Below are 27300 nucleotides of genomic sequence, written 5' to 3' on the forward strand. Positions count from 1 at the left end.
AATTGACAAAATTCATGCAGAAGATCCAGACGCCGGTTGTTCCGAGCTGGCGTGGCTGAAGAGAAAACAAGAATGCCAGCCGCAACACAAAGCCCCAACGCCGCCTGTCAAGGGGAGGGGACGCCTCGTCTCTCCCGAGCCACACAAACCGGGTTCCGAAAAGCGGACGACGCGGCATGGGTGGCGGCGGGCCGGACGATTACCGTCTCTGTCGCTTCCTTCTATCTCATTCTTTTACTCGCTTGCTTATGTTTTCTTGCCTTCGGCTTTCATTCGCCTGTAAGATGCCGTCCACCTTGACAGCAGGCAGTCTGGATGGCACAGAACACTTTCTTGTTGGGCCACCCCAGGGCAAAGGGGGGACGAAGCGGCTCTCCAACGAGAGGCAAATCACGACCGCCGTGGCGTCGAGCACCCGCTTCAGGCGTGCTGCCCCACTTGGTATTTTACGAGGCCGATTGCCCGAGGATTCTGAGCACTCCTCGTCTTTGAGCGACATCAGCGGAGGCTGCGCGCTGCCATTCTTGGGTGAAAGATGCAGGACTTGCCAAAACTACCCTCGAGTAAGTCAACCGGGCGCAGGCCATGAAGGAATTAAGTAGAGTACAAAGTGAGCTGTCATGCGAAGTCGCACTCAAACTTGTCATTCACAAGGAACAGTCATGGCAGCTTTTATTGCAAAGTATTCCTCTGACGCTTGCGAGATTAATTGATTACTAATAATAACCCGTTTTATGCGAATAAGTAATTCCCAGACAACGAGAAAAAATTAACTAAAAGAATGAAGGAAACAACGAAACAAAAAACTCAAAGTTTCGCCGAAAAGGCGAAGCATTGTTGAGGATAGCAAAGTATTAGACAACTACACGAAGTAAGGGTCGTAGTTTTTTGGCCGTACAAATTGCAGTAAACATTCACTTACTAATGGTAACAAAACATGGTATCACGTGCGCACATGTAGGCAAACATGAAGAGATCTCACTCAGTGACCACAAACATTCGCTGTCACAACGTTGGCGTAATGAAAAGCGCCGAGGGCGGGGAGCGAACGCTTGAAGCTGCCTCTCGCTTCACTGCATCCAGAAAACTTGGGATTGCGCGACCTCCAACACCAGGCGCGCGGAAACACACCGCGCATGAAACCACCAGCAATTTAGACGTGCTCTAAAGGCCAGACGACACGTGCGCTTGCCGACGTGCGCCCACTTAGCTCACTAAGTGGTTTCGACAGACATATTTTGCACTTCGAGAGTGCTTCAAAACGCTGAAATATCGATAAAAGCAACTGATTTATTTTTAGAATCGCTAGATCAGCGCGAAACGCAAAGAAAAAGCTCATTCTCCCATGACACAAATCTACCTCACTGAGCCTTGATTGTACCACGCCGTAGCTGCGTAGCCAGGAGTGTGGAATTGCGAGGCAGTCATAGCACCGATATCCGTCTGGAACAGAAATTCGAGCTTGCACCGCGCTTGGACGCGTACGATCTGTCCCGCACCATCTGCGCATGCGTAGGCCCGCCGGCGCCCGCAAGCTCGCGCCGGCAAGCGTACATGTGGATTGGCCTTTAACCTTTGCACCCGTCGCAGATCACGTCCAATGGACGACCGCACGCCAAGTTTCATCCTAGACGCCAGCGCTCGTTTCTCCCCTGGCGGAACGATTCCATCTCCAACGGGTGTAGGTTTCCGCCGCCGCTTCCGCGGTCGCGCCCGCGTTCAGTTCGCGCTGCGCGCGACACGTCTCTTGTTTGGGACGGCGCCTCCTGAGTGTATGACGGTTCTTATATGTAACCCACATGAATTTAATAATTACTCGGTACATATTCCTTTTATTCATATAAAAACTTTAAGTTGTTCGACGAGCGCTTGTCCTGTCTTCTTTCTCGTGTTTTGTTTATGTGTGCGCTGCCCAAGAATGGAAACCACTTCTGTTGAATGCGCTAGCAGTGGCAGAAGTTCACGCGTGCCGAGAAATTGAATATGTGCACGATGCATTGAGCATGACCGGAGTTCATTCCCGCTTCACCACTGCACCGATCGATCGAGTTGCTGGACGATACACGCCCGCGTCTTGGTCGCGCCGGCATTGCTGAAGCAGGAATGATTACTAATACTTTCAACTTCCGTCTCGTGAGCACTGTTAAAAAATGACCAAGCTGTCTACATTGCTGCTTCCATTCCATATTGTAGGGGACGCACTAGTTAAAGTTGTGTGCGCATGTCGTACTTGTGCTATGCAGCGATATATTTTTGAGAGCAGCATTCCGGGCAATTTGGTAATCCATTATTTAAATGATATTGCGCGACAAAAAACGACACGGACGTGAGACGACACACCAAGCGCGTCGTGTGTCGACGACATGCGCTTGGTGTGTCGTCTCTCACGTCCGTGTCGTTTTTTGTCGCGCAATATCATTTAGGTAATCGATATATTTTGTTTATTTCCGCACAGTGTCGATGGAAGACCGTTGTCGCCATCAGAGACAACACGGATTTGTAGCAAACATATTGTGAGAAAGTGCAAAAATGATTTTAGCTCGTATGTGCCGTATGTATGTGCCGCATCGTATGTGCTGACGATTTTTCCGGCGGTACATACGATGTCGTTTCCAATCACCTGCTCAGCGTCACTTACATGGTTAAGCAGACGCTGCTATTTCGCCGCATTGCAGCCATAAAAATAATCGTCAAGCGTACTGATCTTCTTAAAGGCAAATAGAAGCGTGTACAGTCTGTTTCACACTTAGGGGAAAACTCGGAACGTATTGCATCGCGATGCGGCAAGCAATGGAGTCGTGCGGTGGCAGCAGCTCGAGCAGGCGCAGACGCTCGAGGGGCGGAGTCGTGATCTGCGTCGTCTGCTACGGCGGCGCGCGCTGGCCGCATTGTCGGGAAGCGTGCTACTGTCAGGGGCAGTGCACGTATATTTCTTCACTGTGTGTGCTACCGTAATAAGCAGCGACAAGACGCACCAAGATGTGCGCGCAACGTGTTCAGTCTTTGTTTGACTCGAAAGGAAAACAAATCACTCAACAATGTTAACTATGGGAGTCGAACACGATGAAACAAACGGATAGGATTAAATGAATGTTTTAGGTTCAGACAATGAGCTGGAAATGATTTTTCTCGACAATCATTCGCTACACCAGACAGACTACCCGCCGGCGGGGAATTGGACACGTCACGCTCGGAACTTCAGTTAATATCTCGTCATGTCCCCGGCGGCAGCGATGACAGCGCTCATCCTGGAAGGCAGTGAAGTGCAGAATGACTTGATCAGGGATGTGTTCATTCGCAGCACGTCTCAGTCGCTGACGATGGTGGATCGAAGCCTATCCTCGGGCGACTGATGGTGCTGGGATGGTGCGCCAGCGATACTTTCAACGAGCCCCAGACATATTAAATGATGTTGGCGCCCGGGGATTGAGGCGGCCACTCCAAGAGAGTGACTGTGCGCTCTTCTAGCAGTTGTTGCACCACACGAGCAGTGTGGATCGGCGACCTATCGCGTTAGAATATATAGTCGCCTTCCAGAAACGGGCCGTCAAGAATGTATGGAATCAGTATGTCGTCTATGACTGCCCTGCAGCGATGAACTTACCTTTGAGGCGTATCAGTTGGCGTCGCACAACGCATAGTAAAGAATACCGGCTCATTTCAGGCCGTAACGATGAGATCGGCGCCCTGCAACTGATAGTAGAACGTTTACCGACAATGCGGCCAGCGCGCGCCGCCGTAGCAGACGACGCCGTTCAAGATCCCGCCCCTCGAGCACCTGCGCGAGCTGCTGCCGCCGCTGACTCAAGCGCTCGCCGCATCGCGATGCAATGCGCTCCGAGTTTTCCCCTAAATGTGAAACAGACTGTACACCGCCCTTCACGCGTACACACGTAGGCACACACCGCGCGCGGCGCGAAACGTGCCCAAACACGCGCAGTGCAGGAGGCAATCAAGGCGACGCGAACGAGAGATGGGAGAGGGGTACCACCCGCTAATAGAATTTTCCTTCGCATGCGGCGCTCTCAACGCCGGCGCAGCAGCGCCGCTCTCGGTGCCGTTCTTGTCTATATACGGCACGTGCGCAGCGTATGCGCTCTGCCGCGCGGGCGCGCGGATAGCCGTGCGCAGCCACCGCCGGGCTACAGGGGGAGGAGGACGATACGCACGCTCACCTGCCCCCCCCCCCCCCCCACCACCACTCCGCGCACTTGCTTCATCACGTGACCGCCAACATTGTAAGCGCGCGAAGATGACGCGCATCAGGTCATGCACCAGCCTTCTCGGCTCACACTCGCACGCTTTTCCTCGCACGCACAGCATAAGGCGGGTAGGGCGCGATAGGATCTTATCGCACTTGGACTTTCTAGGGATTATCACGACGATGGTGAAAATCCGCCTGGAGTGTCCATGTAATTGCTATCGCAATGAGACAAACGCGAGAGCTTGACCTGTGTGTTGCTCTGATTTTGGCATTATGTCATTCCCCGCCAAAGGGGTTCTGTTATTCCCTCAATTAAATATATCTCTCAAAGTGCGGTAGGCTGGAAGGTAGATGCTTCTGTCTGCTGATCGTCAATCAATAAAGTATTTTTCTTGTTATTTCCTCAACGCAATATCGAAAACAAGGACACTGTGGAAAGCTAGGAATAATTTTCTTGCTTTCATTTTTCTTTTTGTCACTAATATCTGGTCCAGTAAATAACAGCGTTAATCAACTTTGAGCTGTTACGTAGTTATATTGCTAGCAACGCCATCCAACAACTCGAAACAAACTACGCCAGCAATTCAAGGTCGAAAAGGTTTTCACAGCTATACTTAAAAATGGCCCTTTTTTACGTATGAACAGTACTAGTGACTTCAACGCCGTTATGATCTCGTACATCCCTAATGTATAGGTTGATATGCTTGCTTATAACGAAATAACAGAAAAGACGCAGAAAGACGGACAGGCGGAATGCAAGACAGACAGATGCGACATCCCCATCTATTTCGCATCGCTACATGCTGCGACCACACGTTTCAAAGGCAAGCACCACGTGATAGGCATAAGATTTCTGCTCAACGGAAGCCTAGTAATTATGGCGTCGTATGCAGCATAACTTCAGACACTATCGCCGAAGAGTAAAGTAAGGCAATTTAAGCAGCTCATTCTGTCAGTCCCGTTTTCACGAGAAGGAATTAGAGACAATGCCGCCGCGGCCGGGATAGAACCCGCGACCGCGAGGTCAGCAACGCAACGCCATAGCCACTGGCTACCGTGCAAAGTCTCCTCCTATAAGTGGCTGGCAGCCATTCGTCATTATTACGCTCGCTATCACGATTGGCTGGTACCCATTAAGAACTGGCCATTCGTGCTAACTGCTTTCTTGATGAATGTGGGAGCTCAGACCTTCTTCACTTAAAAGAAGCTTCCAGAACTATTCACAATGCAGACGACCTATAGGTGGCGCGCGTGGCCATTCATCATGGCTGCCGCAAAGATTATCGAATGGTGGACTGCGCGTCCTCGTCGTAGTACGCCAACTTTACACTGGGTTTGTATCCTTTTGCTGGCGGAAGCAGGTAGCGATGCCGCTACCTGCATTTAGGAGACATCGTGGGTCACCTCGAAATGCGTGACAAAGAAATTCTCTGCCTAATCGAAGACGAGGAAATCTCATGGATAACCAAATCACTACGTATGCACAGTAGTTTCTTTGCCGAGTCTTCGAGCAGGTGCTTGCACCAGCGTAGTATCAAATTGTTGCTTATTTTTATCCAAACATGCAGGGTAATGCATAGTTTTTCAAGCATAGTAGGTCTCGCGTCCTGCCGCCACAGAACCTTTAAAAACTCACAGAACAACAAGCACGATAAGAAATAAATTCAACGACAGCTGCTGCGGTCTGTCAGCTTACAGGTGAAAATAGCTGCGCCTCGTACATGCACGACGCTGCAATTTGTTGTTCTTGTGAAAACAATCGACCACCACTAAAAATATAAGTGTTCATTGCCGCTGCATGGCGCTCGAAAACCGCACACAGCTGTACAACAGGTACGTAAATAATACTGTTGCGGTGCTGTACTAGCCTGCCAGCCTCATTAGGTCGTATAGGTGCGAAGCCATTAGCGCGTCTTTTCGTGCCGCACTGAACGTCTTATTCACATGCCGGCCACAACGTTGTAGGAACGCAGTATAGTTGCTTTCGTGAAGAATTGATAATTAGAATTTTGCTCGCCAGTGCCTCTCCTGAAGAAGCGTGCGTGCGTACGTGCGTGCGTGCGTGTGTGTGTGTGTGCGTGTGTGTATGTGTGTAGTGCTTATACACGTGCGGCAGCACTAGCTGCACCTAGATGCACATCTTTACAAAGGAAAATACATCTGATCTGTTGTAGCTGCTCCAGTCGAGAAAGTGCGGTGCCCTCCGCATCGATCTGCGTTATAATTCAGATCCAGAAGCTTCTAGTATTCTAGTAAATATCAGGTCTGAGAAACTTCTAGAACGCGAGATAGCGACCGACACTCTTGGCAGCCAAGGCTGTTGTTGCTGGGCCGCCAAGGTGCCGAAGGGTATAACACTGAATTCGTACAGCCCATCGGGAGTTACGACGGCAGTTTTCGGGAGATCGGATGGTGCCATAGGGACCTGCCAATAATCGGACTCCTTGCAAGCAGTCATAATCGGGCATCATCGATGCGTGGCAGAGAATACACATCTTTGCGCGTAACTTTGTTTAATAGGCGGTAATCAACGCAGAAGCGGATCGAGCCGTCTTTTTTCTTGACAGGAGCACGGGCGACCACCACGGACTGCAGGACGGCTGAACGATGCCGCGCTGAAGCAGGCCGTCAACTTGTTCGGAGATCACACGATGCTCAGCAGGGGATATGCAGTGAGGGCGCTGTCGCAGAGGCGCTTGGGCGCCAGTGTCAGTCGGATGGAGGACAGTGTGCGTTCGGCCTAATGACGTCTTCTGGCAATCAAACGAGCCACGAAAGTGGTGTAGAAGTGCAAGAAGTTCCTCGCGGTACACGTCTGCAAGTTCGTCGTCGATGGCGGAGCCAAACATAAAGGTGGGCGATCAGGCGTACCAGTAGAAGGTGTCAGGGAACTGAGTTGCAAGCTGTCCGCGTCGTCAAGGCAGAAGATGGAGGATACGCCGAATGCCTGAATTGTGCCTATACACTCTCCACAGAGTAAGATTGAGGGATCTGGCAACGGATTATAACAAACAAGGATGTAGCGCCGTTGGACTTGTCGAAAACGGCAAATCGCAACGCGAGATTCCTGCGGTGTTGAACGGTCTCGGAGAGTGTAAATAGAACTATGGAATCGCAAACACTGACACAGACACGGGGACAAGGGCTGTACTACTGGGTGGTATGTTCGTATCGTCGGTGGAAAACAACTTTTCCAACGTAGCGTCAGACGACGCGGAACACAACGCAGAGTACGCCACCTCGGCACGAGCACGGTCAACAGTATGATGGCGAGAGAGACAATCCCAACCGAAGATGACATCATGCGAACAGGACAGTACCACAAGAAACTCAATGGGATACACAACCTCCTGAATGACGACGCGGGCTGTGCAGGCGGCTGACGGCAGATTATTGTGTGCGCTGGCGGTACGGAGGAACAATCCCTTTGACGTCGTGGTAACCTTCGTAAGCAAGCGGCAAAGCTTTATATACATCACTGAAACGACAGCACTAGTACCCACAAACGCAAGCGTAAGAAAGCCATCCACAAAAACTTCGATGAGGTTTGCCGGAGAAATTCCGAGGACTTTAATTTTTCTACGCCGACGCATTTCGTGCCTCGGGAACTGCGGCATCTCGTTTTCCGCGTCAGAAGGGCAGTGTCGACGGCGCATAGGTCACAGAGCGCGACGTCGGGGTGATGAGGATCGGCGGCTGGCTGAGAGCAGGCGTGCGGGCGAAGAGGATTGTTGTAGCCGCGCTGTGCCAGTAAAGCGGCTAGGATAGTATTCAGACGGGCACATGGCATCAGTCTGAAAAGGAGGGCGACGGCGACAGAAGCGTGCCACGTGTCCTGCGTAACCGCAAAAATAACATATAGGGCGATTGTCCACAGTACGCCATGGATTGGAAAACGTGGGGACTGATAGGCATAACGGAAGTGGTGGTGGACGAACGGGTGCCGACGCGGAAGAATAGGTTGGTTGGCGGGGCGACCTGGCAGCGACGACTTGCGCGTACACCAAGGGCGCAGACTCCAGAGGCGGCGGACGAGCGAAAGGCAAAGCGTCAGTGACCTCTTCCTGTATCACTTGCCGTGTGACTGGAGCCAGATGTGGTGCCTGTGCAGGCTCGGGCGTGCTCGATAAAATGGAGAGCTGTCGGGCGACCTCCTCACGCATGAACAGCTTGATCTGAATCAACAGTGCATTCTGGTCGCCTAGAGTCAAGACCGCCATCGAGTCGTTCTCTTCCAGAGGGCGTCGAGTTTGGGCACGCTGCTTGCGCAATTCGTCGTAACTCTGGCACAAGCTCATCGACTATTTCTTTGAGAATTTGCTTGATCTTACACGACTCGTGCATAGACGGGTTTATACGCATTACGCAAGTCGACGACGTCTTCAATATAAATGGCGAGCTTCTCACCGGGTTGTTGAGCGCGTTCATGAAGTCGCTGTTCTGTGCGGAGCTTGCGTACCGCAGGGCGGCCGAAGATTTCCGAAAAAGTCTTGAACGGCGCCCAGTTATGAATTTCTGCTTCGTGATTTCGGAACCAGAGACAGGCGACGCCGGTCAAGCAATATATTACATTGGTGAGACTAGTCGCATCGTTCCATTTGTTGACTGCGTTAACCCTTTGATGAGTTGCCAGCCAGTCATCTACGTCTTGGTCGTCAGTCCCGCCGAATATCGGTGGGTGACGCTGAGGCAGCACGCCGGGACAGACGGTGGCTTGAGCCTGGGAGCCTTCTGTGGTGGTTTCCTCCGGCATCGCGGAGGCTGGAGGTAAGGTACGGCTTCGCAGTTCCAGGTTGGGAGATTGGGAGAGTACCCGGCACCTTTCACCAAACTGTAAGGGGGTTCATTGACAAGAAGGGCTACGGAACAACAGCCTTTGCCCAAGAGAAACGGTCGCTATCTCGCGCTTTCCAATTATGATGATGATGATGAGGAGGAGGAGGAGGAGGAGGAGGAGAATGAAGATGGCCTCAATATACTATGACTCATACCCTCGCTGGGGGATTGCTGCCAGATTTCGTCGTCCTCTCTCAATAATTCCGGACTTGTTTCCCCACTACAATATTGATGATATATATATATATATCAGGGGCGTAGCCAGGGAGGGGGGGCTTATGGGGCTTCAGCCCCCCCCCCCCGAAATTTTTTCGTGCTGTCCATGCACCGCGGACCAAAGCAACCCCCGGCGCCGGAAATCATTCTGGATTTTGTCTAGAATGTCTTTTTCACGCTCGAAAACAACATTTCACCGCGAGCATTGCGAACTGGGGCGTGATTTTGCGACAGCGTCCATGCACCGGGAGTTACATAACGCAAGCAGCCCCATCCGAGCGCAAAGTTTCAAGCGCGTCTTGATGGCGAACGGGCTCGCCGTGGCATCTCGCGGAGGCTGCGGAATCTACGGAGCGCATGGATGTCAATTCCGAAACTTTATGGGTATAAAGTTCTCATAAACTTTTGATGTGAAACATGCATTGGCATTTGCAAAGTTGTTCTTTCGATCTTCAATTGCGGAACTTTGTTGGTTTAATGCTGTTATAAACATTTGACGCCAAAGGTGTATTGACTTTTCTAAAGTCGTACATCGGAACATACAACAAGGCAACCAAATCAACACACTATCCGACATGTTGATAAAGCACGCAGCGAGGTCCGATGAGACGAAGCGTTGTGATGATTTATTTGTGCCCGCCATCTCACAGACAAAAAAAAAAAAATCAACATTTGTTTTCACCTACTCCAAAGCATCCATGTCAAGACACTAGAGCCATCAAAGGTAGTTACGTTCTTATTTATGTTTTCTACTTTGACTTTTATTCCCGAGGACACATTGACCCTCTTCAATTTTTTTTGTTCTCGCTACCCTACCCGCGGGCTGCCAGAGCCAGCCAGAGCGCATGCGTTTTTCTCGTGTTGCCCCGACCACCGCGCGGCGCAATTCAGTGCGCGTTCGGTTTTCTCTGGCCGAGCGGATTTTTGCCTGGAAGAGTTTGTCTTTTTCTTGGTAGCAGACGAGAAAAAGGAACAATGGTCGCTCGCCGCCATCACTGTGGGGACTCGACGGATTGCACCGCGTTCGCTTGAGAGCAACATCTCCGGAAAGTCTTGTCTAGCCGGTGTAGGATACCGATCAGCATGCGTATGGTTCTCGGTGGACCAAACGTCTCACGTTTGCTTCGATATTCCTTCGGTAGCCACATTAGGGGCCCAAAGTAGGCATTCGATTATACAGATATTTTCCTTTGCGTTTCTTCATTTCGGTGCCCCCGCCCCACAAAAGGAAAAAAACAGACATTGTTGTGGCACAGCGAATTGTCGCATGGTGAGAGTTCGATTTTGTTACTTCTTTTTTTTTTTCGGAAAGGAAAGCAATGGGCCACAGGACGCTTCACTTGCCGGATACTCTAATTATATTATTGCGATAGCAATTATATGGACACTACCGATGCATTCCTGCCGTCGCCCTCATGTTCCGTATAAAGCCCAAGGGCGGTAACATCGGGACACATCAGTAGGGGGGGGCGACAAAGGTGGCTCAGTCTTCTGTGCGCAAAGCAGAAAAGCTGGGAGGAAGCGCGCCGCCTTCGGTCGCGCGCGATACATTGGGGGGAGCGGATGGAATGGGGGCGGGATCTAAGATTCTATGAATCTGGGATTGCGCAACATGTTTATTTCCATTATTTGATGCATTATATACAGTGATTTTTTCTTAGATACGTAGATTTATTGGAGACTTATACGTATACTTAAATATCTTGTTGCGAGGTTTTGTGTGTAAGTGCAGTGAACTTTGTTTCCAGTGACACTTTTCTGTCCTTTATCAAGCTGCATCTTCGCATTTCTAATGTACGAGGGCGAGTCAAATGAAAGTGAACTAATCCATCCCGCGCAATAATGGTTCGGTTCTTTATCTGCGAGGCACGCGCGTATCACACAGGCATCTATCATTTACAAAATTGACATGCAGATGTGAAGATAAATGTTCTTTAATGCTCTCATACACTGGGTTGAACACGGTTTCGTGACGTAATGGACGCTCCAGAAGTTGAGCAGCGTGGTGCCGTGAGGTTTTTGACAGCTGAAGGTGATTCCTAAAAAGAAATTAGTCGCCGTATGGCTGCCGTGTACCTTGAACATTGCATTTCATTGGCCACTGTGAAGAGTTGGAGCAAACGGTTCAAAGAAGGATGTGAAAGTTGCAAAGACGATCCAAGACCGGGCCAAAGCCACCGTGCAATCAACCACAACAAAATTGCAAAGGTTGATGAGCTGATGAGACAAGAACGGAGGATAAGCATCGATGAACTGGCCGAGCGTGTGAACATTAGTAACGGTTCCGTTCACGCCATAATTCATGAACATCTGAGTTATCGGCTCTTGTGTGCACAATGGATGCCCGAGATTTTGAACCACCGCTAGAAGACGGAGAAGTTCGGCGCTACCTTGACTCATCTGAGCCGGCATCACAATGAGGGTGACGACTTGTCTGCAATTGTGATGAGGGACGAACCATGGTGCCACTACTACAAGCCTGAAACACGACGGCAAAGCTTACAGTGGAAACATTCAAATTCACCACCCCCAAGAAAGCAAAGGCCGTCATTTCCGCCGGAAAGGTGTTGTTGACTTTTTTTTTTCGATCGTCAGGGGCCATTACTGACAGAATTTGCTAAATCTTGAGAGACTATCAATTTGTTTCGATATTATAAAACGCTAGATCGGCTGCGTGTCTCAATCAAGAACAAACGACTTGGAAAATTGACGAATGGGGTCAACTTGTTCCAGGACAATGTCCGTCCCCACGTCGCTGATGCGGTTAATATAAAACTGGCGAAGTTCAAGTGGGAAACGCTGCAATGTACGCCATACAGCTCAGATCTAACGCCTTGCTACTTCCACATTTTGGGGCAACTGAAAAAAGAAAAAGAAAACAGCTCAAGGCAACAAGATTCTTGTGGGACGATGACGTGAAAGAGTCAGTTGCAGACATTTTGGAGCAGCAACCCAAGGAGTTTTATCAGACGGGAATCACGCGACTCGTTGGTCAATGGAACAGATGTCTGATCGCTCATGGAGCCTACTTTTAAATAAAGTACTCCGTTTGTCATATATCCGCATTGGATCACTTTCATTTGACTCGCCCTCGTATATATTGCAGAAGTCCTGCTTTTTATACTTGCTCTCTGTCGCGACTTTAATTGCGGTGCAATTACTTACGATACAGGACCGGTGACAGTTGCTTCTGCGTAATACATTGGAGCAAATGACAGCGTCATTGAGATTTTTCACTGGCCGTTCCATGTGTGCAAGAATGTGAACAACGTTCTTGAATGACAAGGTTTCATTAAGATACTTGTCCTAAACTTTTTCATTTATTGGCCATAACATTTTTCATATTAGCGGCATGCAATGCTTTGCTGGTTTCGAACTGATATAGTTCTAAAGTTAGGGTGATATTTTTTTTACTTATTCAATAGACAAACACATGGAAGCATTGATATCAGTTACCTTGGGCACAATTTTCGCACATAAGAGTCTATTCTTTTATAAAAAAAACTAATTATTTTACTTGTTTTGACAGTGCGTAGAGTTCAAGAATTCGTTTGCAGCATCTTTGGCAACGACAGCGCAGTTATTATTCATGTATTTGATCCCTTGACAAATTTTTTAAGAGGAAGCTTTAGCTCGGACTCAACTTCGATTCGATCTATTCAGATACATGTAAAACGCAGAAACGCTTTTCTGAGATAACCCCTGGATCGATTATAATGAAATTTGTCGCATTTGAGAGAGAAAGTTGAATTCTAGTGTCTGTTGGAAGCGGAATTTCAATTTAGGGCCTGAATTTTGTTTAAAACATTCTGAAAAATTCCGAAGTTCGAAAAAATAGAAGCACAATGTTTACGAGTTAATAGGTCTGCATCAAGAACAGATATTGCCGTTCTGTAAACGGCATCTACTCTAACAGTCAAAGCGGACAAATTCGGTATGTCAGTTTGTATCTTACGCGAATTGGTTACGTTGTGTACAAGGGTTCTGCAAAAGCCGTATTTCCATAATACTAAACTTTTTCAGATTCATGTGTCACATATCAATTTTGTCCGCTGTAGATGCACTATTAGGTGTAATTCACAGAATTGTGATATCATATTTTGTTGTTGAGCAGGAGTTTTAAACTTATAGTCTCGTTTTCTGAAAATTTTTGCCAATTTTTAATAACGAATTGACCACCTAAATAAAAACTTTGAAGCAAACAGTCACTAGAATGTAAGCTTTTCTTTTAATTGCAACAAACCTCGTCAAATTTGGTGCAGCAGTTGCCGAGAAAAACGAATTCTCCTTCTGCATGTATTTAGATTATTTAGATAGGAGCGCCAGAGCTAAAGCTTCCTCTCAAGGAGAAGGCCGAACTGCAACGTGAGCCCCCCCTATATATATATATATATATATAGCGACTCCGGGGTCTGAAGTGCGAATCGAGGCTCTATTGGAAATCTTTGCGCTCGAGTCGACCACAACGACGGCAAAGGTCTTCCCGTCACTGTACTCCGCGGCGTCGACGAAGCTTGCTCTAATGTCGTGTTGCTTGATCTGTTTGAGGATGGCTGCTGCTCTGGCCTTGCGTCTGCCCTCGTTGTGGACGGGATGGACGTTTCGGGGCACAGGGGCCACTACGAACTTGTCTGGAATGCACCTAGGGATCGGCGTACTGACCATCGAGAATTCCGCAGGGTGGTACAGGATCCGGCACAGAAATAGTTTAAAGAATAGAAACACGTAGGAAAAATAACAGTACTTTACTAATGCGATTGGCAGTTCTATATATATATTTACGCTATGTACTTACAGTCGCACTAGTAAAGTACTGTTATTTTTCCTACGTGCTTCTATTCTTTATTTTCTGTGCGGGATCCTGTGATTCTGTGCTCCACTGATATATATATATATATATATATATATATATATATATATATATATATATATATTTCGTTACATTTATTGTACGTACATCTCTCGCTGGCGATATGCGATTATAGTACGATTAACAGCTCCTCTGTAAAATAAAAGGGACATGCAACATCAATACTGAGCTTTAACTTACAGCCTGAATTGTTCAGGCACCGTTCACGCGAAAGAAAAAAATGCTAATTTTATTTTTCCTTAATTGTGCGTTACACGTGCGGATGAAAGTGCGCTCACACATTTCCCGCGAAATGTTTATTCGCAGTCGTTGAGGAGCACGCCTTATTTTAATGTCTTTTCTTTCATTGATGCTCCAAATGCCAAGAATGACGACAGCAACGCCATTAAAAAAAGCACTACAGTATAGTACGGTCTGTTTTTTTACCTCCGTCATCACCAGCATAGTCGATCATCACTTAGCGCACTTTCTGCCTGCCATAGAAGTCAGTGCTATGGTTGTCATATCGGCTTTAACCCTTAAAGTTCAATATCAATTTATACACAGTTTTTTATACAACAAAATATACAGCCAATTGTTGACAGTTTGCTGGATGTTAGCGCAGATACCGGCAACATATTTGTTGATGGATGCGCATTCCCGCGGTTACATGTCCACTAGATGTCTCTCCCTATAATTTTCATTACCTTGAACTTCATAGAAAGATTTGTATTTTTTTTCACGAGTCCGCGTAATCCTATGCCCTCGAATAATATACGACGTGCGATATTACTGCGACCGCAGAAGTAACTTTTTACTCTCTTATAGTTTTTCTGCGAACGCACTAAACATACATTTACAGCAAGATAGGTTTATTTGGATGAGCGAAAAGTATTACGCATATTATTATGTATTATGCATAAAACCAGGCAAGATTGCATGCTCACTTGGCATGGCGAGAGCACCGTGATAACCGGTACTACATACGCCGAAATGCTTATTTCCAGAGCGGATTTTACTAAGGCCAAGCCCACTGCGCATTGGTTCGCTGTAGGAGGCGCGCGAATGCACTTTTTTACACAATAATTTCTTCAGAGAGGCCTTCCAGCATTCGACGCCACCATTCTGCCGCGACGCAACGCACACACACACACACACACACACACACACACACACACACACACACACACACACACACACACACACACACACACACACACACACACACACACACACACACACACACACACACACACACACGCACACACGCACACACACACACACACACACACACACACACACACACACGCACACACGCACACACGCACACACACACACGCACGCACACACACACACACACACACACACACACCACGTATACGAATGACAGTGTAATGGAAGCGCAAAGGGAAACAATGAGAAGGCTCCGCGAAACAAAGACCGTCCTATGTGCGCCTCGGATGGCGTAACACTGAAACCTCGTAACGAGAAAGTACCAAAATTTGTGACATGCGAAAGACTGGCGGGCAATAGGAACGAGCTTGCGGCGGGAGCCGCTGGAAATGAGGAAGCACTTGAGCGATTTCGCGCTCCCGTGGCTTCGTCCCCGAGAAGTGCAGGGCGTTGCCCCGAGAGGAAAAAAAGAATAAATAAAATAAAGTGCCGCGGAGCGCGCAAAGAGTGGAAAGAGACGAAAAGCACCTAAGGAGAAAGCCACCGTAATCCGGCGAGGGAGAGGGGCCAGCTCCGGAGAAGACAGGCGACCGTGGCGCGCTGGTGCGGTAATACAAATGCGGGGAAGCACGCTTCGTAACTGGTCGGGCTCTTATGACCTGCTCAGCAAATCAGTCGCACGAGTGCTCGTCGCTCAAAGCTGTGCTCGCCTGGCAGCCTCTGTGCTTAGTCGAAGACCCTTATAGCAGAGCCTCAAGGCATTCTTCTTGAACGTTAGCACCTTCTTCTTCATCGTGCTGCCTTTCTTGGGCTGCACCAGACGACCCAGAGCGCAAATTTTATCTCGTTTTCGCCACTCTCGTCGCTGCTGTCACTCGGAGCCCCTTTTTCATTACTTTCGATAAACCTAAGCAAATGTGGCGGGTCTCGAGCGCAACCTAATCCCACGTCAGAGCTGCCTAGAACAATGCGCCGTCCTCTCGTCCGGCCTTTTCAATATGCGGGGCGCATTACCGGGGGTCCTCCCTGCCGCCCCTCCACGCCAGAGCACGTGCAGGGCAAAGCACGCTCGCTGCGCCGTGCCGCATTGGGTGCGAGCCCGGAAACGCCGCATGTTCAGCGGTGCTCGCAGAAAAAGCGCAAGTCCGCGGTAATGCAAGTTTCCTCCTTCGTGTTGTCGTGTTGGCTCCTTCACCCCAAGCGGCGTGGAAAATATATGGCGAAGTGCCTCCGCACGCTTTTGTCCTTTCTAATTACTCGAACAATGCCCAATTTGTCGAGTCAGACACGATAGTCGCTTAGGGTGTTTAAGCGAAGTGCCACCGGACAGCAGCTCAAACTGCACACGAGTTTTCGTGGCACAAACGTTCAGGAAGCGCTGTTGACTGGTTTAGACGTTGGAACTTGTCTACCGTGCGCAAACATTGACCGTGTACTCGACGGCAGCAGTTTTCTGCGCTAGCTGCAGTACAGGTAACAGTCGGCTCCGCATATCCCTATTGCAACAAAACGAGTGCTGGACGGCACTACTAAAATGGTTTAACACAACGTTTACCACTCTTTCGCACCAGCAACCCAAGAAAAATTATGTTTAAAATTACTTGTGCATTCACGATTGTCTACTGCGATAACGCCAACAAACTTAATATAGGACAATCCATATGGACTGCAACAAGTGATTACGCAATCTGACCTCTTTCTGAAATGTTCAGCTCTTTTATGTTTCATTCGTCTGGTAAGCTTCTCTCTCGAGTTTTGGATATTGCGTGATAACCAAACGTTTCCTTGATTATTGCAAAATTGAGTTCCAGTAAACAGGCCTCCCACTGAAAGAAGTTTTTTTCACGTAATTTCCTCAGTGTCCGACGTCGGGTGTCCGCAATTCATGATGGCAGCCCGTGTACAGACGGCTGCCGGGATGACGGCAAATCGCGCACGGTATATATCTAAGAGTGTTGGTAAATAAGGATCGAGAACCGGCATTACTCCTTCATTTATTGGCTGTTATTGTTTGCTTTGGTTTCCCACTGCTGCTATTACTATACATAGTATTAAAGACAGAAATTTAGTTCTTCGTAGTACCCGCTTCGTATTTATTTGTTTGGAAAACGGCTGCCGTTCTGTTAATTATTGCTTTCAGTTTATGACACGCCATTTTTGTTACTTCTCGTCCCCTCCTTATGTAGTACCCTGCAAAGGGCTCTCAAGGGTAAAACAAATGATGATGATGAAAGGCAGCTAAGCTGTGATTACTTTTGGATTGGCAAAACATAACTCACAATGATGCATGCTTAAGAAAATTGAAGCTACAACGGAACAGTTTTTGCAGAAGTTAGTTGCCTCAGAGGCTAGTGGCGTCCGCCTACATCATCAGGAACGGCTGGTCATAGCGACAGACCGAACAATAGAATAAAAAAGAAGAAAACAATTGATTTATTAAAACACCCCTGGCGATTTACTTCAAAATTAATTGTGAAACGAGAGTTCTATTTCACACAGCCAGTTTCAGTGGGCTGGTATGTACGCATATATGGTTACATAGGCGAGAACGGCGGTTTACCGCGCCTGCCACGTCGCTTCGTCGTACACGGGATCGTTGGCTCGCTCTCCGCCTGACCACTAGTTTTAAGGAAACGACCGGCGAAATATAAGCAATAGGCTCACATATACAGGGAGAAAATGCTTCCAAAATAATGAAAACTGTGAAGCTCTGGTAGCAAACGGTTTGCTTGCAAGCCCACATGGATGGCTAATACTCCCGTGTAGGCATTGTGCTCAGCGAAAAGTGACAGTATAAAAGAAAAAGAAAGCAAATAACAGGAACAGGATGACAGAAATAAATAGAGCCAACACGCAAGGCCCCTCCGTTCTGCGAAGAACGCAGCACACACGCAGCGGCTCGTTCGCAGTTGTTTCCGCGCCCGTGGAACTCCGTTCCGCCCGAACAGGCTCGGCACGCAGGTCAACAGACCAGCCGCGACTCCGGCAGCTGTTTCGATTTTGGAAGCGCTCGCAGGCTACGCCAGTCGTCAATCAAATGCCTGGCAGACGTTGGGAAAGCGGCGGGGTTCGTCACGTGTCATCGTGCCCTATGGTCATCTGCATGCCCGCTACGAGCCTTTGTCTCCGCGCTGGCATTGTTCGCGAAAACTTGCACGTGGTTTTGTTCTCAGCCGCCACTGAACCTGGCGTGGAAGCCAGACTCCTTTTCCAGGTGTTGGTTGCGTCCAAAGCCTTACGAGGAGGTTGGATCCATGGCTGGTTGGTGTCAAAGACAATAAAAAACTCCTTAGCGATATACCCACAGTCCTTTTTCGCCGTACTTTTATTTTCCCCTTTGTTTTCTCCCACAGCAGAGGATTAAAGACATCTCGCCGGCAAAATTATGCAAATCTCAAAAGAAGCAGAAAGTAATATGGTACAGTAGAACATATTTCGTTAGGGCATGATTAAAATGATATTTTCTTTTCTTTTGTTATAACATTTGCCCTACTCAACGAGCTTACGCGCTAAAAAAGCCGCACACAGGAGAAGCGGGAACAAGCGCCCGTGTTCAACCCCACATCATCCTTTGTGAGCGTCTTTTTCAGCAAGAATTTCTCTTAACGGTAAACACGCTTCACTGAATTCAAGCCTGGGAGAAAAGGTACAGCAAGCAACCGTCACAGGCGCGCAAGGCAGGCGAAATATGAGGCTGCATGTCCTTAAACAAAGAGGCACGGCGAAGCGCAGAATAATAATAATAATAATAATAATAATAATAATAATAATAATAATAATAATAATAATAATAATAATAATAATGAGCGAGAATTTTCTGAAAGTACCATAACCTCTTAAAGAATTTCCTCCTCGTCGTTTTCAGAAAGGCGTTCACGCGTGCGTACGTGTGTGCGTGTGGGACTGTGAATGTGTGTGTGTGAGTGCGCGTGTGTGTGCGCGCCAGACTGAAAGTAACAGCCGAGTCGTGACGTTACGCTCTGCATCTTGCCTGCAAAAATTCTGTAAAACGTTCTTATCAGAACGATAAACTCGTGGAGTATCTCATTTAGCTATGCAGGTACTATACGGGTTCATCATTTTCAAGTATTACGAATTTTTAAAAATAGCCGGTGGCAGACAGCATAATGCTCGTCCGTGAGCCGTATTACTCGAAGAGGCGGACATTACTAGCACAAGAAATCGAAACACATATTCAACTAATTAACTGCTTAATTAAATACTTTGCTACACATGTTGCAATTCACGAATTGTAGCCGATGAGTTTGCAAAAAGTATTCACTTGAAATTATTTTCCAAGATTATACCAGTTTCGAGATATTTGGCAAAGGGTGGGACGAAATGCTTGTGCATTCCAGTTACTTTTGTGCTTCAATGAATAAAATAGCGTTCTGTAAAAAAGTAAGAGGAACAACTCCATTTTTACGGCAAGTTTGACGGTGCATGCCTCCAAACTGGTGTCATTCTGGGAATTAAGTCGCAGTGCATACATCTTGCAAACTCCCCGGCTACAATCCGCAAATTGCCATATGTGCAGTAAAGTAAATAATTAGGAAGTTAATTAGTAATTTTTGTTAATTAGTTGAATAAGTGTACCAATTTCTTGTGCAAATAATGTCCGCCTCTCTGAATAATCGAGCTGAAAGACTAAAATTATATTATTTGCAACAGACGATTCTTTATTATTAAAGCACCTTCGTTACTAAAGCGGTTTATTTATGACAGAATTAGCTCTACGCTGCGCGTGTTCGCATATTGATACCTCCGAATAAAATCCAATACGAATATCGGACGAAAACTTGCTTCCGATATCGCACCAGACACCGAATCTTCTCATTTTTATTTTTCCGAGTTTACAAACTGTAGAAAATAAAAAGTCACAGTTTCGACAGCTTCGCCCGAAAGGCGAAGCATCTATTGTGATAGCAAATTAGTGAACAGCTATACGAAGTACGGAATGTAGCTTTATCGGTCGTGTAAACGTGGAAACATTCGCTTACTAACTAAATTAACAAGCATGGTGTCAGGGCGCACAGGCAAACATGAACGCATCACTCGACCGCGGACACTCGCTGTCAAAACGCTGGCGTGAGGAAGCACGGCAGGAGTAGCGAGCGAAGTGACTTTCGTGCTGTCTATCGCTTCAACGCAAGCTGAGCGGCTAGAACACAGCATGCACAAAGGTACGAGTCGTCTGCAGATTGCTGTCAGCATAGAGCGCGCTCGACTACGCGCGGCAGCGCAAAGTACGCAGTTTCTTCCGGAACAGAACACCACCCCCCCTCCCCCGTTGCCTTCCCGCTTTCCTCCCTTGCGCGCACGATATTCAGCCGCGATCACCGGTTCCCAATGCGCCCGTTCGCGAAACACGCAGTTGCAGCCGGAGAACAAGGCCGCGCCGCGCCCCCACCCCCTCCCTCCCATACCTCCACGGCCTTTCGCGTGACAGATGACAGCGCATTTCCTCTCAGATTTTCTCCCTTGCGCGCGCCAAACTGAGCCGCGATCGTTTGCTCCCATCACACGCTTTCACTCGCACATACAGCATACGGCGCGCGGCGACGGTGTTATCGCCCTTGGACTTATACGGAACATCACGGCGACGGCGAAGCTGACGGCAAAAGTGCGCTTGGAATGTCCCTATTATTGCTATCGCAATGAAAAAAAGTGAAGGAGGCAAAAGCGCAACGACATCTTATATATAATTCAGGGCTCAGGGTTTTCGGTACAAGCTTTTGGTATGTGCCGAAGAAAACAGCGCTGAATTTATTTTCTGAAATTCCGAAAAATGTCAATATTCCAGATAACTATGGCACAAGAAGGGGTTAACGTAGAGTCGGTTGTGGTTGTGTACGTGCAAATATGCCTGTTTGAAGCTTCATCGCGCTGAACCAAAAAAGATCCAGCGTACCACTGCCACAACATGAATAAAGAATCAAATCATAATTGCGCCTTTTTCATCCATGAAATGGTTGCCGGCGCTTTTAAAAAGAAGTGAAGCGAAATATTTCTTGTTAAGGCTAATATATAGAGTGTAAATATATAAAAATATTAATCTGACGTTTTATTGCATATTCTACATGTCTAATCGACCACATGAGCTCACATGACTTGAGGCAGTTTAGTCGTGCTTTTGCAGTTATTGTCAGGTTGAAAGTTATCGCGGATATCAGCGTACATTATAAACAGAACAGTTAAGCTTTTACGCAAATAGTCACGGGAAACACTGTAAACTGAGAAATGAACGCAAATAGCAAAATGATGTGTCAGTGTGCTTTATTCTGATGACATCGGAAATGTTGGAAACTGTTGTGTCGCCGACTTCTCCACAAGCTGAGCTGTATTATTTGGAAGGATTAGAACTAATGACTTCAGTTAATGTTCATGAGAGGAATTATAAAAAGATGAATCTGCGAATAAAAAGACGTCGATTTCGCTATAGCGATGCAAACATAGCGGTTTCAACGCATCAATTAAAGAAAACTTCGCACAGGCTGAGATCATAGAACTGTAGGTGGTCTACAACCAAGGCATCACTAAAAATTAATATTTAGGCTTTATAATCACTTAAAATATTTCCTGGTCAGCTCACGTTTCGGACATTTGTACATCAGCCTTTAGAGAGAGAAAACAAGGGTAGGAAAGGCAGGGAGGTCAACCAGAACAGCATCCGGTTTGCTACCCTACACTGGGGGTGGGGGAAAGGGGAATAGAAAGAGGAAGAAAGGGAGAGAGGAAGCACTGAGTACGTGTGGGAGCGACACCATACACAAGGACACTATAAACGGTCTGTTAAGCCCGTGCACTTCAAGTACCGCACTAGTGCACGAATCGCTTTTCGAGCTAGTGACGGGTGTGGCCACGGTCCGAGTATCTTTGACTCGGTAAACGGTCTCGAGTCCAGTCTGCGTAAAGTTGCCCGCAGAGAGAGGCGTTGGACATCGTAGCGAGGGCAGGTACACAATAGGTGCTCGATGGTCTCCTCGCACCCACAGGAGTCGCACATCGGGCTCTCGGCCATTCCCATACGGTAGGAGTATGCTTTCGTGAACGCCACTCCCAGCCACAAGCGACACAACAAGGTTGCTTCGCCGCGGGGAAGGCTAGATGGCAGTTGTAGCCGTAGCGTGGGGTCCAGTTTACGTAATCTGCAATTTAGGCCACTTGAAATCCAGAGATCTTGGGACTTCTTACGCGCAAGTTGGCGAAGTTCTCTGGCAGCGTCCGACCTCGCCAAAGGTGTTGGACGCGTCTTGGTATCTTCGTGGGCACACCGGGCAGCCTTGTCAGCTAGGTTGTTGCCGACGATGCCACAGTGAGCAGGAATCCACTGAAATATAATGTGGTGTCCACTTTCCAGAGCATGGTGGTGCAGTTCCCTGATTTCAGATGTCATTGGCTCGTAAGTTCTGGGACGTAATGCGGACTTGATGCTGTGAAGGGCTGCCTTCGAGTCACAAAATACGACCCATTTCTCTGTAGGCTCTTCGGTGATGTACATCATAGCGGCATGGAGAGCTGCAAGTTCTGCCGATGTAGATGTAGTCGTGTGCGACAATTTGAATTTAACTGTAACGTTCTTGGCTGGAACAACGAATGCGGCAGTTGAGCTGGTAGGTGAGGTGGAACCATCGGTATATATATGTATGCGGTCATGATACGTCTGGTGCAGTAATATGAGTGTAAGTTGCTTCAGAGCCGGCGATGGATGATTGGACTTTTTTGTAATTCCAGGAATAGCGAAATTCACTTGTGGCTGTCGCAGGCCCCACAGGGGAGAGGAAGGCTTCGCCGCCGGTGTAAATGATGCCGGTATGTACTCATGATGAGCACGAAAGTGATAATCTACATCCGCACGGACTTAACATATGTCGCTAATGCGATAGAGCCTCATGACGACAACCAATATGTCTGCGTAAATGTCCAAAAGAAGAATGTGTCATTTACACTAATTGGAGCCTACATATCCCCAGCGGGTCACTTTGACGGTGAACGACTAAAGAAAATATTACAAATGAACAATGGCCCCTGGGTTATCACAGGTGATTTCAACGCGCATCACCAGCTATGGGGAAGCACTAAAATTGACTCCAAAGGCAGGAGCCTTGCCTCCTTTGCTGCCGACCATGATTTGTGCTGCTGAATGACGGCAGCCCTACGTTTCTGCGAGGCACGACCTACAGTAGCTGCTTGGATTTAACTTTGGTGTCAAGGCGCTTTGCCTCGAGCGTCCAATGGTTTACAGACATGGAAACACATGGAAGCGACCATATTCCAACATACATAAAGATTAGAGGAGTTGAGCAACGCTCCTCTACTGCCTTGCGTACAGTTGATTGGTCAAAATTTCAGAAGGATATGGATGACACATGTCAGGAAGGCCTCTCACACACTATCGAAGAAGCAATCGCAGAAGCATTGAAAACATCCATCTGCTCGCTTCCAAGGTCAACAAGGCGAACAGACTTGGACATGGAACTGGAGAGGCTGCGTGCAGCACGCCGACAAGCGGAGAGGAGGTATCGGCGCACAAAGTCCGTCTTGGATCTGAGGGCTTCACGACGCATACAAAAGAAAGTCCAGCGTCGCATGGATAAATTGGAAGATAAGAGATGGAAAGCATTCTGTCAGTCGCTTGATCCCCGCAAGTCGCTCTCGCACATATGGAGAACGGTTAGGGGTCTTCGCTCATCTCCGCATCAAAGGAAGCCCTTCGCTGCTCTGGCCCTCTACCAACTCCGCTCGGAACTTCAAGTGGCTGAAGAGTTCTGTGCACGGGTTGCTGGGTCCGTGGCCATCATTACTGACGTAGCATTGAACGACATCCCTGAGGCACGTGTACCAGAAATGAACGTGCTATTTTCACTCGAAGAACTCGATGCTGCGTTGGCGACCTGCCGGCGTTCTTCGTCACCAGGACCTGATGGCATCACGTATGCTGCCCTATGCCACGTTGGACATGACGCACGTGATGAGCTGCTCAACTACTACAATGAATCTTGGCAGAACGGCGCCGTTCCTAAACAATGGAAATTGAGCCGCTTGATCCCCATTCTGAAACCTGGAAAGTCTCCGCTTGAGATCTCATCATATCGTCCGATTGCACTTTCGAGCTGCGTCGGCAAAGTGATGGAAAGAATGATTCTTGCTCGATTGGAATGGTACCTAGAACGATTCAACATCTATCCGGACGCCATGACAGGTTTTCGTCGAGGTCGCACGTCCATCGACAACGTCATTGACATCGTAACATGGGTCCAAAATCAAAAAAGCCTCAAGCGCCTATCTGCGGCACTTTTTCTGGATATAAAAGGAGCATACGACAACGTCGCCCACGAGGCCATACTAAACTCACTTGAGGCTGTTGGAGTTGGTGGCCGGATGTATCAATGGATTCGGGACTATTTGACTGAGAGGCGTTTTTTCTTACAGACCGAAGACGGCCCAACTTCAGACCATTCCATCTGCCGTGGTGTGCCGCAGGGTGGAGTGTTGAGCCCTATTTTGTTCAACCTCGTCCTGGTAGGACTAGCGGATTACCTACCGCAGACAGTACATGTCTCAATATACGCCGACGACATTTGCATCTGGGCCTCTGCGGTGACTCGCCCTCAGCTAAGAGCCAGGCTTCAGCGGGCGGCAACCATGACGGCTTCTTATCTCCGAGAGCAAGGCCTCAGTGTGTCTACTGAAAAGTGCGCATTACTTGGTTTTACGCGGAAACAAATGTCATCGTATCCTGTTACGATCAATGGTCAAGCTGTACTCTATGTTAAGACGCATCGCTTTCTGGGCGTCATCATTGACCGCAACCTCTCATGGAGCCCTCACTGCGTCTATCTGAAGAAGAAGCTAGTCGCCATTGCTCAGGTCTTCCGATTTCTATGCGGGAAAAACTGGGGTACACCAGTCCATTCTATGTTGCAGCTGTACAGGGTTTTGTTTCTCGGACTCCTTCGTTACAGCCTACCAGTATTGTCAAATGCATGCAAGACGAACTTTCGCGCCTTGGAGAGCATACAAGGTCAAGCCCTACGCACGTGTTTAGGGCTGCCTAGGTGCACCTCAACAGCAGCGACAATCGCCATCGCAGGAGACCATACAATCCAGACACATGTAGCTGTCGACTCTCTCAGAGCGCACATTCGCCATCTGTCAAGGATCCCCGACCATCATTTGGCCTCCCTACCAGCCGAGAGACCTCAAGCGACCTTTTCAGCCTTTAGAAAGTTGTGTTTCTTTAAGGAGGAAATTAGAAAAAGCTGCAACAAAGGTCAGGTTGCTGACATACAATACATACGCCAGGTCTAATACAGAACATGATTCTATGATTTGGGATTCCCAAACTAAACAGGATATGCAAAAGCTAGAGATGCCACAAAGGAAAGTTGTCAGATTTATTTTTGCTAAATATATAACGCGTGACTGCCCCTCCTAAGCTTATGCCTGAAAATGATATTCCACCATTATAAACGCGTAGAAAATATGATCGCATAGTGTACTTGCGTAATATTTCATATGGTAAACTAGACATGTCAATACCTTCATATGCATAACCCTTAAGTACCCGAAGGACTCGACGCACACATGATCATGCATTGAAACGGGGCTTTGCGAAAACCAGTGCCTTTAAATACAGTTTTCCCATACGGATAATTTCCGACAAGAACGCCTTTACTAAAACCATTCTCTAAAACCGCCTTTACTAAAACCAGGATGACACCAGTTTCGAGGTATTAATTCCCTAACTTTGCAGAGGCATGCATTGGCGTTCCAGTTATGTGGTTCAACGCATAAAACGACGTTTTGTTAAGAAAGTAAGTGGAACAACAGTGCATTTTTTACCGCAAGTTTGACGGCGCGCGTCTCGTAAATGGTGTCGTCTACAGAATTATTTTCAAGTGGATATGCCTTGCAGTCCCACCCACTAGAATTTGTAAATTGCAATATGTGGCATAAGGTAATTAGTTAAAAACGTTATTATGAATTTTTGCGAATTAGTCGATTATGCGTTTCGTTTCTTTTTTGTGTATAAGTAATGTCCGCCTCTTCGAGTAGACCAGCCCATGGATTAGAATTGTGCTATCTGCAACAGGTAATTCTACAAAAATTTTGAAAGTTTTCGCTGAAACACCCTGTATGCATTGCATGACCGTTCGGGTAGGCAGGCGAAGGAACTACTTTTGCTATTTACGCAGGTCGACCGTGGCTGCGGAAGCCTGACAAAGAGAAGCGTGTGTGTATTCCAACGTTTGATATGTGGAGCGGTCGACTTTGGAGCTAAATTTCTGTCGTGCTTATTAACAGATCAATCTTCATCTGTGGCGGCGGTAGGTGGCGGGTACACGAAGGCCAAGAGCGCGAGGGTTCAGGTACATGCATTGCGAAACAGAATGTTTATTTACTGCTCCCTCGACTGTATATACGTGCGTCGGTTTGTTTTCAGTTTCCTTTTTATTCTTCTTCGGCTTCCACAGTGCCAGCAGCTTGTTTCAGTTCCGGATGAATGTCTACCGCGGCTGTTTCCTTCCGCCACGGGGGTTGTCAGGAAGGAAGCCGCTCGCAGTCAGGCGGGCTTCGTTTCCATAGCGCCCCCCCCCCCTCCCCCCGAGCCCATTTCGAAACACGTTTCCTAGACGGCGCACTGACAACCGTGAGATCGCTCGAAGACGCGGCCATGACACATATTGTATATAGACGCAAAATAAACTCCTGCGCCGCCTATCATCTGGACTTTTCATCGTGGAACTGCATTCCAGTTCTGGGGCAGTCGCGTCGACCGCGGGCGCTCGCCTCCTCCTCGGCCGACCGCTCACACAGGCGGCGGAGTTCGCCAGTGGCACGTTACTGCGAGAGATTGCCGGGACTACGCTTCCGATATTTATTATTTCCCGAGGCCCCCAGCTCGCGCGATTTGAGGTCCCTGTGACAAGTGATCGGGGCGCTGCGGATAACCTTTCTTGATCGCGCGCGCCCCGTCCAGCTCTCGATCTGCTCGGTTGAGCCCGCGACGCACGTCGTA

At 48.1% G+C, this 27300-nt stretch overlaps 1 protein-coding gene across 4 annotated transcripts in view; it reads right to left on the bottom strand.

The window, feature by feature from the left end:
- The window catches only part of LOC126543158 (puratrophin-1-like), a 379196-nt gene that overhangs the window by 325735 nt on the left and 26161 nt on the right, over positions 1-27300 (bottom strand). The window lies entirely within an intron of this gene.

The sequence above is a fragment of the Dermacentor andersoni genome, chromosome 1 (assembly GCF_023375885.2).
Source record: "Dermacentor andersoni chromosome 1, qqDerAnde1_hic_scaffold, whole genome shotgun sequence".
Taxonomy (NCBI): Eukaryota; Metazoa; Arthropoda; class Arachnida; order Ixodida; family Ixodidae; genus Dermacentor; species Dermacentor andersoni.